Source organism: Staurois parvus, unplaced genomic scaffold (genome assembly GCF_062004578.1).
Source record: "Staurois parvus isolate SC_StPar_1 unplaced genomic scaffold, SC_StPar_1.0 ptg000175l, whole genome shotgun sequence".
NCBI classification, from domain to species: Eukaryota; Metazoa; Chordata; class Amphibia; order Anura; family Ranidae; genus Staurois; species Staurois parvus.
Genome location: NW_028317971.1, coordinates 6,428,445 through 6,448,522, shown reverse-complemented (window position 1 = coordinate 6,448,522; position 20,078 = coordinate 6,428,445). Strand labels below are relative to the sequence as shown.

Sequence of the window (20,078 nt, the reverse complement as noted above, 5' to 3'; positions counted from 1 at the left end):
AGTTGACTCCACGTGTCTGTATGAACAGCTGATATATGCTAATGTCCATTAGCTATCTGGGCAGTGCATAATGGTGAAGGATCACAGCTCTTTGGTTGCACAGTGAATGAATTGCAACACTGGGAGTCACGATCACTAAAAAGCCTTTCAGTGGATTCTTCATAAGATTTATGGGACTTTTGGTTATGAAAGAGAACTAACTCTTTATTGCTATGTTTTGCACATATGATTTTTGCATACTATTTCTACATATCGATGCACTTTAATGTCTTTGTTTATCATATTTTGATGTTTTTTTATTATCGAGGCGCTACACTTTTTGGGGCTATTTTCAGTAAAAGGAAGTAAAATGTCATTTGCGAGACAAATAGAACACTGATGCAATCAAAAGTTAATATGTCCTGTTCTAAGAAGGCAATGCTTTTGTTCTGCATTCACGACATGCATATACTTACCATGACCACCTTTGCTTTTGCCTTCTCTTTAGTTCTAGATCAATTACCAGTGATATAATGACTCAATTATACACAAGTCTTCATTCGTGTTATTCATGTACACTGCATCTGCACTTGTTCAGCATGTTCGTTTATCCATGACTGCACATTCTGTTTCAAAAATTTTTGAAACTAGGTAATGGTTTTGCTCAGTGAACAGTGTGTCATATGTATGCAAAAATGGTGCCACAGCTCCAGGATGCATACTGCTGTGACAGATGTGAGCAGCTTGACATTCTAGAAGCTCGCATTAGAGATCTGGAAGAGCAAGTTGCAACACTGAGCAGAAAGGACAAATCTTGAAAAGGAGCCTTCTGCTCAATGAACAGGTGGGTTATGGGTTTGATGTGAAGGGCAGAGGGGTAAGTCAGGATTATCAGGTAGGAAGAAGGGTTAGTGTAGCTAGAGGGAGTGGTAGGAAGGTCAGTCCTGTGTTTGAACACCAAAACCAATTTTCCGAGTGAAGATGAGAAGGTGGCAAATACAGAGGTGGTAGCCCTGGATGTCACTGCTACCCCTAACAGCTGGGAGAGCAGCCCATCTAGTAGAGGTGGTGAGGGTAATGCAGGAAGACAGACAGTTGGTAGAAATAGGGGATTCTATAATCAGAAGGGCTGATAGAATAAATTGTTGCCAAGATCTCCTAAACCAAATGGTTTGCTGTCTCCCTGGTGCCATGGTTCTGCATGTGGTGAACCAAGTTGGTAAGTTACTGGGAGGGGCAGGGCATGACCCAGCTGTGTTGGTTCATGTTGGAACCAATGACAGAATGCATGGAAGATGGAGGCTCCTTAAAAATCAATTTAAAAACTAGGCTGCAAGTTGAAGGACCTCCAAGGTGATATTCTCTGAAATATTGCCTGTGCCATGCGCAACACAGGAAAAACAGGGGAAGAATACAGAATTGAATGCATGGCTAAAAGATTGGTGTAAGAAGGAAGGATTTTGGTTTCTAGAGCACTGGGCTGACTTTTCATTGGGGTAAAACCTATATGTTAAAGATGGTTTGCACCTAAATGGAAGGGGTCTGCTGTGCTTAGGGAGAGGTTTATGGGAAGGCTGGAATAGTATTTTAACTAGGATTGAGGGAGGAGGGGAAGCTAGAATTCAATGCAGCAGACAGGCCAGTTAGCGGTCAGACAATAATGGAGGGTTGAATGGGGATAGATGGGGGTGGGGGGGTGTATTATGGCAGATGATAAGAAGGTTCCCATGTTACAAACAACCATTGGAAATTATAGTACTATTTGTACTGCTATAAAAGATTTTATAACTGGCACAGTACCACTGGATTGGCATAAAGGCCACAGTGGTGCCTACATATAAAAATGGATCAAAGTCTTTACCAAGTAGCTACAGACCTGTTAGTTTAACATCTATAGTCGGGAAGATACTGGAGAGTTTAATAAAAGACCACATAGATGGGTTCTTGATAGAAATAATATTTTAAGCAACAGACAGCATGGATTCATGAAAGACAGAAGTTGTCAAACAAATTTGATTTCTTTTTACGAGGAGGTGAGCAAAACCTTAGACAAGAGGAGTAGCTGTGAACGAAGTTTACTTGGATTTTGCAAAAAAGTGTTTGACACAGTTCCCCACACACTGCTAATGTGTAAGGTAAAGTCTACAGGCTTGGAAAAATCAGTTTGTAAATGGATAGAAAACTGGCTAAAAGACCGAATTCAGGGAGTAATGGTTAATCATTCAAGCTCTGAATGACGGTCTAAGGTTATCAGTGGTGTACCCCAAGTTTCGGTGTTGGGACCCTTCCTTTTCAAATATATTTATAAACGATATAGGGTCTGGGATTAAAACTACTGTTTAAGTCTTTGCAGATGACACCAAGCTGTGCAGTGGAATAACGTCCTTACAGGATGTCTCCAACTTACAAGCCAACTTCAATGCACTGTTTAATTGGGCAACTAGGTGGCAAATGAAGTTTAATGTTGATAAATGTAAAGTTATGAACTTGGGGGCTAAAAATATGCATGCATCCTACAAACTAGGGACTGAAGACACCCAGTGGGAGGGGTGAAATGCATCAGGCATGGACGTGGCGATACTAAGCTTAGGAGCTTTGTGGAATACTAGCGACCTACTATTGTACACTTGGAGATTCATGCCTATTGTATCTGGAAACATGGGAGTGCAATACCAGTGTGTCTGCTTTTAGTAATAAAATGGAATTACACTATTTTGGATGCCTCTCTCCATTCCTTATATGTATATATATCTATCGGCTCTACATTTGAATCACTGGGAATAACAAGCAATATTTAAATCAAGAGGACTACAAGCTCCAGCATGACTTCCTATACCCCACCAAAAGCATGAAAGACTCTTATTTCACCATAAGAGTCCATTAAAGTTGGTGAGAGAGGGGACACACAAGTGCTCTGTGCTCCCCGCCTATCACCTTCTGGATGCGAAATGGATTTTTGTTCACTTGATTTCACATTTGGGACTTTAATATACTATTAAAGCATGTTTTTCATGTCATAACATATACCGAGGCAGCGCTCCTGCTATTTTGATCACTGTATTGGTGTCGCTATAGATGCCAGTGACACCAGGTCAGTTCCCCCAAGTGTCAGAATGCCAGCCGCAGTCCTGCTGTAAGTTGCTAATCACCGCCATTACTAGTAAAAATAAAAAACAAATCCCAGTATACAGTGCATCCAGAAAATATTCACAGAGCTTAACTTTTGCCACATTTTGTTATGACACAGCCTTATTCAAAAATGGATTAAATTCATTATTTTCCTCAACATTCTACAAACAATACCCCATAATGAACGTGAAAGAAGTTAGTTTTGAAATCTTTGCAATTTATTAAAAATAAAAAAAACACATGTACATAAGTTCAAAGCCTTTGCTGAACACTTTGTTGAAGCACCTTTGGCACCAATTACAGCCTCAAGTTGTCTAGAGTATGATGCTACAAGCCTGCCACACCTATTTTTGGGCAATTTCTCCCATTCTTCTTTGCAGTACCTCTCAAGCTCCATCAGGTTGGATGGGGAGCATCGGTGCACAGCCATTTTCAGACCTCTCCAGAGACGTTCAATCGGGTTCAAATCTGGGCCACTCCAGGACATTCACAGAGTTGGCCTGTAACCACTCCTTTGTTATGTGGGCTGTGTTCTTAGGGTTGTTGTCCTGTTGAAAGGTGAACCGTTGCCCCAGTCTAAGGTCCAGAGCGCTCTGGAACAGGTTTTCATCAAGGATGTCTCTGTACATTGCTGTATTCGTCTTTCCTTCAATCCTGACTAGTCTCCCATTTCCTGCTGCTGAAAAACATCCCCACAGCATGATGCTGCCACTACCATGCTTTACTGTAGTGATGGTATTGGCCAGGTGGTGAGCGGTGCCTGGTTTCCTTCAGACATTTCATCAGACCAGAGAGTTTTGTTTGGTCATAGAGTCCCTCTGGTGCCTTTTGGCAAACTCCAGGTGGCCTGCCATTTGTTTTTTACTGAGTAGTGGCTTCCGTCTGGCCACTCTACCATACAGGCCTGATTGGTGAAGTGCTACAGAGATGGTTGTTCTTCTGGAAGGTTCTCCTCTCGAGAGAGAGAAACGTTGGAGCACTTTCAGAGTGACCATCAGGAGTTTGGTTACCTCCCTGGCTAAGGCCCTTCTCCTTCGATCACTCATTTTGGCCAGGCAGCCTGCTCTAGGAAGATTCCTGTTGGTTCCAAACATCTTCCATTTACGGATGATGCTCATCGGGGCCTTCAATGCTGCAGACATTTTTTTGTACCCTTCCCCAGATCTGTGCCTTGATACAATCCTGTCTTGGAGGTATACAGACAATTCCTTGGACTTCATGGCTTGGTTTGTGCTCTGACATGCACTGTTAACTGTGGGACCTTTATATAGACAGGTTTATGCATTCCTAATCATGTCCAGTCAACCGAATTTTCCACAGCTGGACTCCAATCAAGTTGTGGAAACATCTCAAGGATGATCAGTGGGAACAGGATGCACCAGAGCTCAATTTTGAGTGTCATGGCAAAGACTGTGAATACTTACGTACATGTGGAGTTTATTTTTGTTTTTTATTTGTAATAAATTGCAAAGATTTCATAACAAAACTTCTTTCACATTGTCATTATGGGGTATTGTTTGTAGAATGTTGGAGGGAAAAAAAATGTATTTAATCCATTTTGGAATAAGGCTGTAACATAACAGAATGTGGCAAAAGTTAAGCGCTGTGAATACTTTCTGGATGCACTGTATATACCACCATTTGTTAACACTATAACTGTCACATAAACCAATTCATTTCCACGTACTGTATTGGGATTTTCTTTAGCAGAGATATATAGCAGAATACATTTTGCCCTAAATTTACTATGATTTATTTTTTTTTTTTTTTGTACTGGACATGTTTAATATAAAAAAGTCAAAAATAATGTTTTTTTCTCAAAATTGTCGTTCTTTTATTTTTATAGCACAAAAAAAAAAAAAAAAAAAAAAAAAAGGCACAGGCAATCAAATACCACTGAAAGAAAGCTCTATTCGTGGGAAAAAAGGATGTAAATCTAATTTGGGTGCAGCGTTGCATGACTGTGTAATTGTCAGTTAAAGGAACACAGCAAAAATGACCTGGTCAGGAAGGAGGGTAAATCCTCTGGAGGGCAAGTGGTTATGATCATCACAGAGGACAAGGGGGCACCCTTTCTTTTATGTCTAGAGTAAAATAGATTTAATCTCAAAATATAGAAAGGCTTTTTCACAGTAACAGATCCTCTGGATCAACTGTGGGTTAGGATTTTATATATATATATATAGATAGATAGAGAGGGGGGGGGAGGGAGGGAGGGAGGGAGAGAGAGAGAGAGAGAGGGAGAGAGAGAAGGTTGTATTTTTTTCCCCTTTCATTGCTTGAACTAGATGGACTTGTGTCTTCTTTTCAACCAGGCTAACCATGTAATAGGTAATGCATGTATGTAACTAAGTAATGCATGTCACATCACGAATGTAGAAACAGTACCAGGCAGCTTATGAAAGCAATGGGTCAGCTGCTAATCCTATCCAGTCACCATAGAAACTGTACTAAATTCAAAAAGTTCACTCAGTTTACAAATCTGACTTCTGTAGAAATCCTACAGCATAAAACACACACAACTCCATAGAGGAGGCAACAGGAATATACTTCTTAAAAAGGAGTTGTGTACCGTCTGATCTCCAGCAGCCCCAATAACAAACCAATGAACAATGCGGCTACAAAAATTCTCAAAAAAATATGCCATGGGAGAGCTGCTTAGATGTGAACGGGGCTGTACAACTTGAGTTCGGATGCTACTATGTTGTTTCTATACATATCTATTTGTATCTTTTTTTTCCAAATAAATCTAATACAATTTTTTAATTTAATTGAAGATGTTGTTTCTATACCGCACAGTATTTTACTAGATAACCTTTTTTGCCCTGCATTAGCATACCCTAGTCTTATGCCCTAAATTTTCTTTGCTGTAGTTAATAAATACAGCTTGGTCAAGGACAAGGTCTGTCTGTTTCCAGGTTGGATAATAAAAGAGCAGCAGCGCAAAGGCAAGGTCACCCATTTGTTTTCCCTTCTGTAAGGAACATTAGGACTGACAGCACTATGCAAAACAATGGTGTCTTGAGTGGCTCCAAGTGCTGACCACCTCTGTCCCATTGAACTGCTGCAAAGCTAATGCAGGCCATACATGGTTTGAATGCCGAACGATTTTTCGTCCGAAAATCGGAAACGTAGTTCGCACGGTAATCCAATGGTACCTTCATTGATTTCGAAAATCGGCCGACCAAGACAAAAAAGTTCACCCCATATAACATGCAAAACTTCTGTTCCTTCCAGGTCATGGATCATGCGCATATTCTTTTCGGAAACACGATCATGAGATTTGACCATCGATTCGAAAATCTGTCGTTTTTCATGAATTTTCCAACATGCCTGATCACCGAAAAGGGGAGGAAGCACAAAAATCGCCCGGTGCCATTAACCCACTAACAGCGAAAATCGGCCGATTATTCTTAAGTCCGATTTTTGAACGATACATCGGTCGATTTTCGACCCATGTATGGCCGGCCTAAGAATTATAAAAATTTTGTATAAAATGTGTACTGATCCAATATTGAATGCTTTTTAATGAATGCAAAACTGGACCAATCTGCGTTTTTATTGATATCTTCCAGAAGCTCAGCAGTAATGGTGGAATGTTTTATAACAGGACAAATAGCAACTGAAAAAACATAAGCCTGCCTTCCACAGTTTAATATAAGTTTTATTAGTAGCCATGGGGTACAATGCACCAGGGTTCTCTATTTTATTAAAATGTAATGTCTGAAACTCTCCATCAGATCGCATTATCAGAACTTCTGCTATCTTCTTGTGAGGGCAATAAAATACCACAGAAACTCCAAATGTTAGACCTCCCACAAAAACAGGAAGTAAATTATCTCTGGGGAACTGATATGTCTAGACCTTTCTTCAGCTATTAATATTTGGTAACTTAAAGGGAAATCATCACTTTGACAACATAAATGTTAAGTAAACTGGAACTATCACTTCCTTGTGGGATTTAACCCCTTGGCGCCGGCGCCTCCCGACCCTTTAAGGGTTTCAGAAGCCGATAGGCAGGGCGGGGTTTAAGGTCATGTGACAGCCATGATTCACCGTCACGGTGGTCACATGATCCCGATCGAAACCTTTCCGTGAGTACTGGACATGTGTTCTGGGAGCACGCATTCTCAGCACATGTTTTTCTTAATTGCACGCAAATGTGCGGCTGCTCAGTTTCAAGGCCCAGACGCCGGGAGGCTGCACATTTGCGTGCGGCCGGCGCGAAGAGGTTAAGATTGTGTAATAGCCTTTCACCACTAGCACATTAGAACAAGCTTACCCAAGAAATGGATCCCTGCAGTGGTGCGCCATCACCGCTGACAGGGATTCCATCTTCATGTGGTATTCATTCTGGGTTCGGGGGCTCTGGCTGTTTGAATGGTCGAGCCGCTGTGATGTCACTCCCGCACGCATCACAGCTCGCTCACTGGACGGCATGGGCAGTGCGCATATGCCAGTGATGTCACCAGCTGCTAAACGTACAAATATTTCCTAAATGGTGCACGTTTAGACGATATTTACTGTACTTACAGGTAATCTTTATGTATAGATTTACCAGCAAGTACAAGACAAGGGGAGTTTACTACCGCTTTTAAAGAAAGGGTCATTCTATGTCTTTGAAGGCTCCTTATCCAGGCCATGGTAAAGCTAGTAGTGGTTAGTCCATTACTCCTGGACACATTCTCTAACAAAGAAGATGTTTTGTAGCCTATCCAAGCCATTTTATCAGTTCCAATGACTGTCAAGAAAATACGCTAACATTTATACCCACACGGGTGGCACCAACAGCATGACCCAACCAACACGGAAACGTAGATGTTATTGTCCAAGACGAGGATTGGAAGTTGTAAACAAATTTTTACACCTTCCATCCCCTTCTAGGACAAGAATATCTGTAACGGGACCAACGTGCTGGTGCTACCTGTGAGGATATAAATGGTGGCGTATGTTCCTTATATTCAAAAGAAGTGGCTTGGATTAGCTACCAAACGCCTTTAACATTACAGACGTTCAGTTGATTGTAACTAACTACTACTGGATCAGTCTTTCATAACCGTTTTAACACCAAGGAACCCTTGAAATAACTTACTGGTCATAGGGAACCCCCGCTCCTGTGTTTCTAATGCTCATTGGAAGTGAAGAAAAGGCTTGGAGAAACTGTGAAACATCAACATTCAGCAAGTCTACTTGATTGTGACCAACTACTACTACTAGATATGTCTGGATCAGTCTTTCTCAACCTTTTTAACATGCAGGATTCTTTGGAATAACTATTCAGTCACAAGGAACCCCTGCTTATAATTACTATAGCTAAAGCTCATAGTACATTAGCATGGTGGTCAATGGGTGCCCCGTCCCCTTCCCTTACAGATAGCTTAAAAGGCCATGAGTCTCAGTGTTTTGTTTGATTTTCTTTTTTTAATCAGAGAGGCAGTAGTTGCTCAATGCTCAAAGAACCTCTAAGCAACCTCTGGAGGAACCCTGGTTGAGAAAGGCTGATCTGGATTCAAGTATTTTAAAAACACACAGTAGTTTCACTTACTTCCTAGGAAAGGTCAGCTGATGCAGTCACTCTTTCCTCCCAAGATGCCCATTTGTTTTGCACACACTGGCTGTCAAGCTTCACCCCTGGATTTTTACGCAGGGAAAAAAAAAAAAAAAAAAAAATGGACAATTCACTACTAGAACTAGATTAGTTTTGATACCCTGCAAATAAGAAAATTTATGTTTTCAGACTTTACCAGCTTCAAAAGTTTGGCATTGGCTGCAACATGCCTCTAATGGGAAAGTAGAATATATTTTCAGGGTGCACATGTTTTGAGTTTTTTTAGAAATGTTTACCTTAAAAGGGAACTCCCCCCAAAAGGGAAAGTTCCACTTGTTTGCATCATCCCCCCTCCCCTTAACATATGGCACTTTTGGGGGGGGGTTACTTGGTTTTGACAGGGGTGATCAGCAAAAGTTTGCCTTCTGGGAGATATCACAGGTCCCAGAAGACTGCAGGACCATTCACAAACTGCAGTGTGACTCACAAAAGCGCACTAGGAAACCAGATGTGAAGTTGCAAGGCTTAGCCAAGAAAAAGATTGGCTCGGGTGAGGACAGCGCTGGATCCCCAGACAGGTAAGTGTCCTTATATTAAAAGTCACCAGCTGCGACTTTTTTTTTTGGGGGGGGAAGACAGGAGCTCCTCTCTAAAGTACATTTTTGTATGACTTTCACATTTGTCATGATTGGTTTTCTATTTTTATTTTATTAATGCACAAAATGTGTGGATTAGCCACTAGCCCAACTGCAATCTGCCAAGATAAAATATCAGCCACACAGACAGAACATTGTTTTCAATGGGTCAATTGACTCCTAGACATGAATTGCAAAAAGGAAGAATAAAGCAAAAGTACTGTATAACATGACAAAACAGGAAACAAAGCGTACGTATATAATGATCAGATATGGATGTCCCTCTGTACAACTCCAATTATACTTAGAAACAATAATAGGTTGTGTTTCTTTTTAAAGATTAACACCCATTAATAAACATTTACATTAAGACGAACTCTTAAATCTGCATCTTGAAAAAGAAAAAAAAAAAATCATTGAAATCTCAGAACATGGAGTAATGCACTGTTTCGTCACGCAGCACTGACCACATTACAAGAAAAAAAACAAAAACAAAAAAAACAAACTCCTTATCAAGAGGCAGTACAGCTGAACTCCGGACATCTAGACAAAATCTACACTTCAGTTCCCCCCACAGATTAAGGTAAATGTCCACTTAGTCTAGAGCACAGGTGTCAAACACAAGGCCCACGGGCCAAATCCGGCCCTCCAGACCATTTCATATGGCCCTTGCACCTCTCCTGCAGGTACCCCCTTGTTTAAGCAGTCGGAAGCAGAGATGAGAATAGAACTCTTCTGCCAAATCCTGCACCTCTCAGTGCAGCTGCAGCACCCTCTCATCTCTACCTCCCCTGATCTCAGCATTCAGCAGACTCTGGTAACTGACTCCACCCTACCTCTGGTCCTCCTCCAGACCCTGCACTTTCTGATGTCTAGCTCTGCCTCCAAAAGGGAGCGCATGGTGATGTCAAGGAGGGTGTAGGATTCTTGACATCTGACATAATGGGGAGTGGGATGCTCTGGACATCTAGTCTTACAGATACAACTGGCCCTTTCAGCGCAACCACAATGCTGATACGGCCCATGATAAAATGGAGTTTGACACTCCTGGTCTAGAGGATCAGGGGTAAAGTATAATACTAACTTTATTCCTGGATCCAGTAGGCTCCCTCCATCCATGGAATCAATTCAGCGTTCTTGCCCCTCTAAGGTGCTTCTAGCCCCGATTGCAGACTTACCTCTTCACATACAACACTGAGATATTAGCCCTGCACTGTGTGCGATGACGCTGAGGGACCCCTCGCAGCTGCACTTTAAGAAGAGAACAGCGAGGGATAGGGTAAGACACCTTATCTCTGCACCACTAGACTAAATGGTATTTAACCCTTTCAGCAAGGGGCAGGGGGCACTGCAAAGGTCGGGGGTTTTACTGACTTTCTTCCTAAACTGTCAAAGCCTTCATTGACCTTTGTAAATCATTACATGACAGCATGGATACCTGCTGACTTTCTTGCAAAAGTCAGGGCTTTCGACAGCCTTCATTCCAAGCTTAATCACACAGATGAATCGGCTCATTAAAAAGACAGAATGACATTTCACATTCTCATTTTTAAGTCTATATTCTGAACCCGTTTTTACACATACACAGTGCTCCCCCCTTTGGCAGATTAAAGCTCCATACAACTGCATTGCTGCAAGCACTGAAGCACTTTGTAGCTGATCAATGTAGTGTGACAGCACTGTGCACCTCTGTCCTTAGCAGGTACTCGGCACCTCATAATGGCACATTACGTGAACAGAACATGCCATTTAGAAAGAGTTTTTTTTTTCTTCAAGAAAACCTATTCTGAAAAGGTTTCAGTGCTGACCTTCTGGAAATGCTAGTTGCCTGGCTGTAATGGTCATCTACTGGCATCAATACGTTTTGAGTCACTGATCCATTAATGTGCAGACCATTAAAGTCAGAGAAAAGTCAGAGGCAGTAATCGGCATACCTGGCTTGCCTTCGTGAATAGAAGTACTACAGCGAGACAATTAGACAGACAAGCAACCAAAATGTTCTGGACGGCTCAGCACTGGCAGCCAACGTTTCTCTCATAACAGGTTCCCTTTAAATCACAGCCTGTACTTAAGAGTTTTACAATACACTTTTGATGTTAATAATGGAAATGAAGGATTCATTGACAGATCAACACTATTTCTGTAAGATACATGGGTTTTCTTCCAGGAATAACATTATGATGTTTCCAAAAGAGAACAGGGCAAGAGGAAGGAAAGAAGAGGGTGAGAGAAAGAGGAACGAGGGAAAGAGACAGAGATTAGGAAAACAAGATGATGAGAAAGAATAGAAGAGATGGAGGGAGAGAGCCAGAAAAAAAAGGAAAGCGAGAGAGATGGGAATATTTAGATAGGTAATGAAGCAGAGTCAGATAGAAAGTCGTGTTATAGTGAGGGAGAGAGAACCCGAAAGGGGGAGAGGGAGGGGGAGAGATGGAAAGGGAGAGAGAGAGAGAGCGCCCGAAAGGGGGAGAGACGGAAAGGAGGAGGGAGAGGGAGGGAGGAGAGGAGGGGGAGAGGGAGACGGAAAGGAGGAGGAGGGAGAGGGAGGAGAGGAGGAGGGAGAGGGAGGAGAGGAGGAGGGAGAGGGAGGAGAGGAGGGGGGAGAGGGAGGAGAGGAGGGGGAGAGGGAGGAGAGGAGGGGGAGAGGGAGGAGAGGAGGGGGAGAGGGAGGAGAGGAGGGGGAGAGGGAGAGGGAGGAGAGGAGGGGGAGAGGGAGAGGGAGGAGAGGAGGGGGAGAGGGAGAGGGAGGAGAGGAGGGGGAGAGGGAGAGGGAGGAGAGGAGGGGGAGAGGGAGAGGGAGGAGAGGAGGGGGAGAGGGAGAGGGAGGAGAGGAGGGGGAGAGGGAGGAGAGGAGGGGGAGAGGGAGAGGGAGGAGAGGAGGGGGAGAGGGAGGAGAGGAGGGGGAGAGGGAGGAGAGGAGGGGGAGAGGGGGAGAGGGAGGAGAGGAGGGGGAGAGGGAGGAGAGGAGGGGGAGAGGGAGAGGGGGGAGAGGGAGGAGAGGAGGGGGAGAGGGAGGGAGAGGAGGGGGAGAGGGAGGGAGAGGAGGGGGAGAGGGAGGGAGAGGAGGGGGAGAGGGAGGGAGAGGAGGGGGAGAGGGAGGGAGAGGAGGGGGAGAGGGAGGGAGAGGAGGGGGAGAGGGAGGAGGAGGGAGAGGGAGGGAGAGGGAGAGGGAGGGAGAGGGAGGGAGAGGGAGAGGGAGGGAGAGGGAGAGGGAGGGAGAGGGAGGGAGAGGGAGGAGGAGGGAGAGGGAGGAGAGGAGAGGGAGGAGAGGAGAGGGAGGAGAGGGAGGAGAGGAGGAGGAGAGGGAGACGGAAAGGAGGAGGAAGAGAGGGGGGGGGGAGAGACGGAAAGGAGGAGGAGGAGAGGGGGGGGGAGAGACGGAAAGAAGGAGGAGGAGGAGAGGGGGGGGGGAGAGACGGAAAGAAGGAGGAGGAGGAGAGGGGGGGGGAGAGACGGAAAGGAGGAGGAGGAGGAGGAGGAGAGGGGGGGGGGGGGGGAGAGAGACGGAAAGGAGGAGGAGGAGGAGGAGGAGAGGGGGGGGGGGAAGAGACGGAAAGGAGGAGGAGAGGGGGGGGGAGAGACGGAAAGGAGGAGGAGGAGGAGAGGGGGGGGGGAGAGACGGAAAGGAGGAGGAGGAGAGGGGGGGGGAGAGACGGAAAGGAGGAGGAGGAGAGGGGGGGGGAGAGACGGAAAGGAGGAGGAGGAGAGGGGGGGGGGGGGAGAGACGGAAAGGAGGAGGAGGAGAGGGGGGGGGGGGGAGAGACGGAAAGGAGGAGGAGGAGAGGGGGGGGGGGGGAGAGACGGAAAGGAGGAGGAGGAGAGGGGGGGGGGAGAGACGGAAAGGAGGAGGAGGAGAGGGGGGGGGAGAGACGGAAAGGAGGAGGAGGAGAGGGGGGGGGGAGACGGAAAAGGAGGAGGCGAGAGAGGGAGGAGGAGGGAGACGGAAAGGGGGAGGAGGAGGGAGACGGAAAGGGGGAGGAGGAGGGAGACGGAAAGGGGGAGGAGGAGGGAGACGGAAAGGGGGAGACGGAAAGGAGGAGGAGGAGACGGAAAGGAGGAGGAGGAGACGGAAAGGAGGAGGAGGAGACGGAAAGGAGGAGAGGGAGGGAAGGAAATGAAGAGGGAATGAGAACAAGTGAGAGAAGGAAAGGGAGAGTACAGAGAGGAGATAAAATAGAGAGGGAAGACGAGAAGAGCAAGAGGGTGAGAGAAGCAAAGGAAAAGAATGAGAAAAATGAGGAAGAGAGAGGGGGTTCGAAAAAAGGAGGGAAGAGGGAGAGAGAAGAAATTAGGAAAATAGAGAGAAAAAGGAGAGGGATAGATAGAGGAGATCAGTTAGAAAAGAGAGAAGGAATGAGTGAAAGTCAAGTGTAGAGGGAGGAATGTAGGGAGATGAGGAGTGTGGTGGAGAAGAGAGAGAAGGGATGTGGGATGGGGAGGGGGGGACAGATCAGACATCTCCCCGGTCCCGGGATGGGCACAGATCAGACATCTCCCCGGTCCCGGGATGGGCACAGATCAGACATCTCCCCGGTCCCGGGATGGGCACAGATCAGACATCTCCCCGGTCCCGGGATGGGCACAGATCAGACATCTCCCCGGTCCCGGGATGGGCACAGATCAGACATCTCCCCGGTCCCGGGATGGGCACAGATCAGACATCTCCCCGGTCCCGGGATGGGCACAGATCAGACATCTCCCCGGTCCCGGGATGGGCACAGATCAGACATCTCCCCGGTCCCGGGATGGGCACAGATCAGACATCTCCCCGGTCCAAGGATGGGGACATCGGTGGCTGTGGTGTAGAGGAGATGATCAGCGCCGGGCTGTTTACATCCAGAGAACAGGCGGACACACCCCCTCCTCTGTACCCTGCACGCCGTCCACTGCTCAGGAGCGGATCCAGCCATAGACCGGAGCCATAGACCGGAGCTATCCTGTCCGCTTCCATGGAGATTGGAGGTGACGATGAATCTAGCCCGGGATGTTTATGAGGCATGGCAGAGTTGGGGGGCCCGGGCCGGGGGGCGTACTCCTCTCCTCCCCCCCATCCAGATGTATGTATAGCTGTAGACCCATCAGATCCATGGATTTGCCAGGTGCGGAGATCGCACACGATGGGCACACCAGTGGAGTTGAGGGGGGAGGGGCTGAGGGAACACCGAGCTGTCAGCCCCGCCTCTCTGTTTACATCAGGGCTGAATTTTATCTGCGCAACATGAGCTGGAATGCGGACATTGAGAATAGAGAAGTGATGAGCAGACGGGCTGTCAGCCCCGGGCCCGGCCCCCCACCATGACAGGGACACCCCCGGGCACAGCTTACCTCCATGGTGTGCCCGTCCTGGGCTGCAGCCCGTACACTCCATGGCAACACAGACGTAGTCAGGGCTCGGTGCTGGTGAAGTGGTGTGTGCGTCACAGCCTGACACCGCAACTCCGCATCTCCCATCATCACCGACCCCGATCGCCACCCACACCCCGCTGATCACTGACCTTGGCAGGAATAGGGGGCGATGAGCCTGCCATGGCTGGAAGTGATGATGATGATGATGGGTGTAGTAGTCTATGGATCTGACATGTGCTCCTTCCTCCTCCACCCATCCCCTCTCCGTCCTATGCACTAACTCATGGCAGGGACAACAAAAGGGGGCGTGCCCGCTCAAACATCGCACCCCGATAATATCACCCATCACACACCCCCCATATGGGGAGACACAACGACCACGATCGCCGCTACCCCGGATCTGCGTATGTATGGCCGCACTGATGGCGCAGATGTCCCAGCAGAAGAGAAAAAGCACAACTTACCGTCCTGTGTGCCGTGTCCTGTCCGGGCCCGGCTCTGCCAGGCGGGATCCCCCATCCGGGGAGGAGAGGTGAAGAGCAGGCGGACAGGTAGATGGAGAGGTCGCTGGTGCTGCTGGTGATATTGCAGGTGGGTGTATCCTCCCTCTCCATGTGTTGTGCTGGAACTGGACGCCCCGCCCCTCCTCGTCATTTTTTCCTCTGTGCTGGATGAGGATCGCACTGCTGCTTCTCCTCCGTCGACCAATAGGAAGCCGAGCCTGGCCTTCTCCCTGCAATCCCGAGCAACCTCTTCCCTGCAACTCCCCCGGAGAGTGACTGTGCACCAGGCAACTTCTCTGTCCGAGGGATCTGTCACCCTTGCTTGTGTGCTCTGCCATGGTCATCCTTCTGTATGTGAGCTCTGCCATGGTCATCCCTCTGTATGTGAGCTCTGTCATGGTCATCCCTCTGTATGTGAGCCCTGCCATGGTCATCCCTCTGTATGTGAGCCCTGCCATGGGCATCCCTCTGTATGTGAGCCCTGCCATGGGCATCCCTATGTATGTGAGCCCTGCCATGGTCATCCCTCTGTATGTGAGCCCTGCCATGGTCATCCCTCTGTATGTGAGCCCTGCCATGGGCATCCCTATGTATGTGAGCCCTGCCATGGTCATCCCTCTGTATGTGAGCCCTGCCATGGTCACCCCTATGTGTGCTCTGCCATGGGCACTCCTCTGTATGTGTGCTCTGCCATGGGCACCCCTCTGTATGTGAGCTCTGCCATGGGCACCCCTCTGTATGTGAGCTCTGCCATGGGCACCCCTCTGTATGTGAGCTCTGCCATGGGCATCCCTCTGTATGTGAGCTCTGCCATGGGCATCCCTATGTATGTTTGCCCTGCCATGGTCATCCCTCTGTATGTGAGCTCTGCCATGGGCATCCCTCTGTATGTGAGCTCTGCCATGGGCATCCCTCTGTATGTGAGCTCTGCCATGGGCATCCCTATGTATGTGAGCCCTGCCATGGTCATCCCTCTGTATGTGAGCGCTGCCATGGTCATCCCTCTGTATGTGAGCCCTGCCATGGTCATCCCTATGTATGTGAGCCCTGCCATGGTCATCCCTCTGTATGTGAGCCCTGCCATGGGCATCCCTCTTTATGTGTGCCCTGCCATGGTCACCCCTATGTGTGCTCTGCCATGGGCACTCCTCTGTATGTGTGCTCTGCCATGGGCACCCCTCTGTATGTGAGCTCTGCCATGGGCATCCCTCTGTATGTGAGCTCTGCCATGGGCATCCCTATGTATGTTTGCCCTGCCATGGTCATCCCTCTGTATGTGAGCTCTGCCATGGGCATCCCTCTGTATGTGAGCTCTGCCATGGGCATCCCTATGTATGTTTGCCCTGCCATGGTCATCCTTCTGTATGTGAGCCCTGCCATGGTCATCCCTATGTATGTGAGCCCTGCCATTGTCATCCCTCTGTATGTGAGCTCTGCCATGGGCATCCCTATGTATGTGTGCCCTGCCATGGTCATCCCTCTGTATGTGAGCTCTGCCATGGCCACCCCTCTGTATGTGAGCTCTGCCATGGCCACCCCTCTGTATGTGAGCTCTGCCATGGCCACCCCTCTGTTTGTGAGCTCTGCCATGGTCATCCCTATGTATGTGAGCTCTGCTATGTTCATCCCTATGTATGTGAGCTCTGCTATGTTCATCCCTATGTATGTGAGCTCTGCTATGGTCATCCCTATGTATGTGAGCTCTGCTATGGTCATCCTATGTGTGCTCTGCCATGGTCTGGTCACCCCTCTGTATGTGAGCTCTGGCATGGTCATCCTTCTGTGTGTGCTCTGGCTCTTCCATGGTCACCCCTCTGTATGTGAGGTCTGCCATGACCATCCTATGTGTGTTCTGCTATGGCCACCTCTCTGTATGTGAGCTCTGCCATGCTCGTCCCTCTGTATGTGAGCTCTGCTATGGCCATCCTACGTGTGCTCTGCCATGGCCACCCTTCTGTATGTGAGCTCTGCCATTGCCATCCCAAGTGTGCTCTGCCATGGCCACCCCTCTGTATGTGAGCTCTGTTATGGTCATCCTATGTGTCCTCTGCCATGGCCACCCCTCTGTATGTAAGCTCTGCTATGGTCATCCTTCTATGTGTGCTCTGCTATGGCCACCCCTCCTGTTTGTGAGCTCTGCTATGGTCCTCCTATGTGTGCTCTGCCATGGCTACACCTCCTGTATGTGAGCTCTGTTATGGTCATCCTTCTATGTGTGCTCTGCTATGGTAATCCTTCTATGTGAACTCTGCCATCACTGTATGTATGTTCCGCCATGACCATCCTTCTATGATTGCTCTGCCATGGCAGTCCTGCTGTATGTAAGGTCTGGCATGGTCATCCTTCTTTGTGAATTCTGCCATGGCCATCCCTCTGTATGTAAGCTCTGCCATCCCTGTATGTATGTTCCGCCATAACCATCCTTCTATGTGTGCTCTGCCATGGCAGTCCTGCTGTATGTGAGGTACGGCATGGTCATCCTTCTTTGTGAACTCTGCCATGGCCATCCCTCTGTATGTAAGCTCTGCCATCCCTGTATGTATGTTCCGCCATGACCATCCTTCTATGTGTACTCTGCCATGGCAGTCCTGCTGTATGTGAGGTCCGGCATGCTCATTCTTCTATGTTGTCTGCCATTGCCATCCCTCCATATGTGTGCTCCGCCATGTCCATTCCTCTGTATGTGTGCTCTCTGCCATCCCTCCATGTGTGTGCTCCGCCATGTCCATTCCTCTGTATGTGTGCTCTCTGCCATCCCTCCATGTGTGTGCTCCGCCATGTCCATTCCTCTGTATGTGTGCTCTCTGCCATCCCTCCATGTGTGTGCTCCGCCATGTCCATTCCTCTGTATGTGTGCTCTCTGCCATCCCTCCATGTGTGTGCTCCTCCATGTCCATTCCTCTGTATGTGTGCTCTCTGCCATCCCTCCATGTGTGTGCTCCGCCATGTTCATTCCTCTGTATGTGAGCTCTCTGCCATCCCCCTTGTGCTCTGCCATGGCCATCCATCTACATGTGTGCTCTGCCATAACCATCCTTCTATATGTGTGCCCTCTGTGTGTCCTGTGCCATGGCCATCCTTCTGCTTCTTTTGGGGGACAGCATCACACAATGCGTTTTGCTGCGTAATTATGTCGCACAGCAATCGTGGCAAAATTGCACCGCGTTTGAGATGCCATTAGGAATGAACGACATCCAAACATGCGTGGTGCGTTGTCCATGATTGTAGTGCAATTTGGAATTGAGGGCAGAATTGCAGCGTTTCTACCTGCAGTTCAAAATTGCAAAGTGCGAATGCAGCCTTAACGTTTGTACTCTCTGCCATCTTCTGTGTGTGCGCTCTGCCATCTACATCCCTATATGTGGGCTCTGTGCCATCCCTTCGTGTGCTCTGCCATGGCCATCTTTCTACGTGTGCGCCATGGCCATCCCACTGTATATGAGCCCTCTGTGCGTTGTCTGCCATGGCCACCGCTCTGTGAGCTCTGCCATCCCTGTGTGTGTATTTTGCCATGGCCATCCTACTATGTATTTGGCCATCCTACTATGTGTGTGAGCTCTTCCATCCCTGAATGTGTGTACTCTCTGCCATCCTGTGTGTGAGCTCCGCTATGGCCACCCCTCTATTTGAGCTCTGCCATCCCTCTGTGTGCTATGCCATGGCCAACCCTCTCTATGAACTCTGCCATCCCTGTGTGTGCTCTGCCTTGGCCATCCTTCTCTATGAGCTCTGCCATCCTCTGTGTGTGCTCTGCCTTGGCCATTCTTCTCTATGAACTCTGCCATCCCTGTGTGTGTGCTCTCTGCCATCCTCTGTGTGCTGTGCCTTGGCCATCCTTCTCTATGAGCTCTGCCATCCCTCTGTGTGCTGTGCCTTGGCCATCCTTCTCTATGAGCTCTGCCATCCCTCTGTGTGCTCTGCCTTGGCCATCCTTCTCTATGAGCTCTGCCATCCCTGTGTGTGCTGTTTCCCATCCTCGTGTGTGTGCTGCAGGTCCTCTGTGTCGTCACTTCGCCTTTCAGATGTTAGTGATAGTGAAGTTCCTCTGCCATCTCTCTTGTTCTGCTGACACATGCAGTCCTGTGCTGGCAGGCTCCGATGATTGGGCGCAGTGGCAGACCCCCCATACACATGGTGAAGATCAATCACTAGGTGTGGACTCAGCTCACACTGATGAAAATGCAGTGATCGGTAATGCGCAGTGTGCGGCGGCGGATGCTGCTGTCCATGACTTTCTCCCACTCTGCCCTCCTCTTCTCTGCCTCCCTCTCTGTTCTGGTTACGTTATATCATGTTCATCATGTGACACCACAAGCTGCTCTCAATGGAAACTTAAAGGGCCCACCACGTGACTGAAGAGCAATCAGGATAAACACCCCCCCCCCCCCTCCTCAGCCCAGCATCAGCATCAGCCCTCCTCATTCGGACCAGCATCATCCCCATCGTGATACGTCTTATTTTAGGCAAATAACATCAGGAGGCTGATATCATAGGGGAAGGGTCAGCCAATGGGGTTTAATCCAGAGTGAACTTTTCTCGTATTTTCTGTGAAGTCATAGCATGCACAGCAAGTCATTCTCTTCTGTGAAGCTCTGATGCAGTTAAATGTCATGGTGAGAAGTCATTGAGCTGCTTGAAGTAAGAAACGTGACTAAGCATTTGCCTTGGCCTAGAAAATCTTTGTGTCAGACTCGAGGAATAACTGTTGAAGCATTTATAATAACCATAGTGGGGTCTGCGTGCCCTACTGCAGTCCTATCATTCATACTGCCTGCATTATTCAGAGACTGTCCTCTGCAAATGGTGGGTAAGGAGGAAACATTTAAAGGGAAGTGATTTATAGACCAGCAAACACATTACCACGGAAGACCTATGTTCAGTTTTTTTTACCCCAATTTAGACTTTTAAAAATAAATGAGGTTTGTGTCTGGTATTAGC

The 20,078-nt window shown here is 47.9% G+C and overlaps 1 long non-coding RNA gene across 1 annotated transcript in view; it reads right to left on the bottom strand.

The window, feature by feature from the left end:
- Positions 1-15,272, bottom strand: part of LOC149462390 (uncharacterized) — a 169,817-nt gene extending 154,545 nt beyond the window's left edge. Inside the window, exons 1-2 of the long non-coding RNA XR_016312655.1 lie at positions 15,102-15,272; positions 8,654-8,739 (exon numbers count right to left, since the gene is read on the bottom strand). This is a non-coding gene — a long non-coding RNA (uncharacterized LOC149462390). The remainder of the gene's footprint in view (positions 1-8,653; positions 8,740-15,101) is intronic.
- Positions 15,273-20,078: the final 4,806 nt, after the last annotated feature.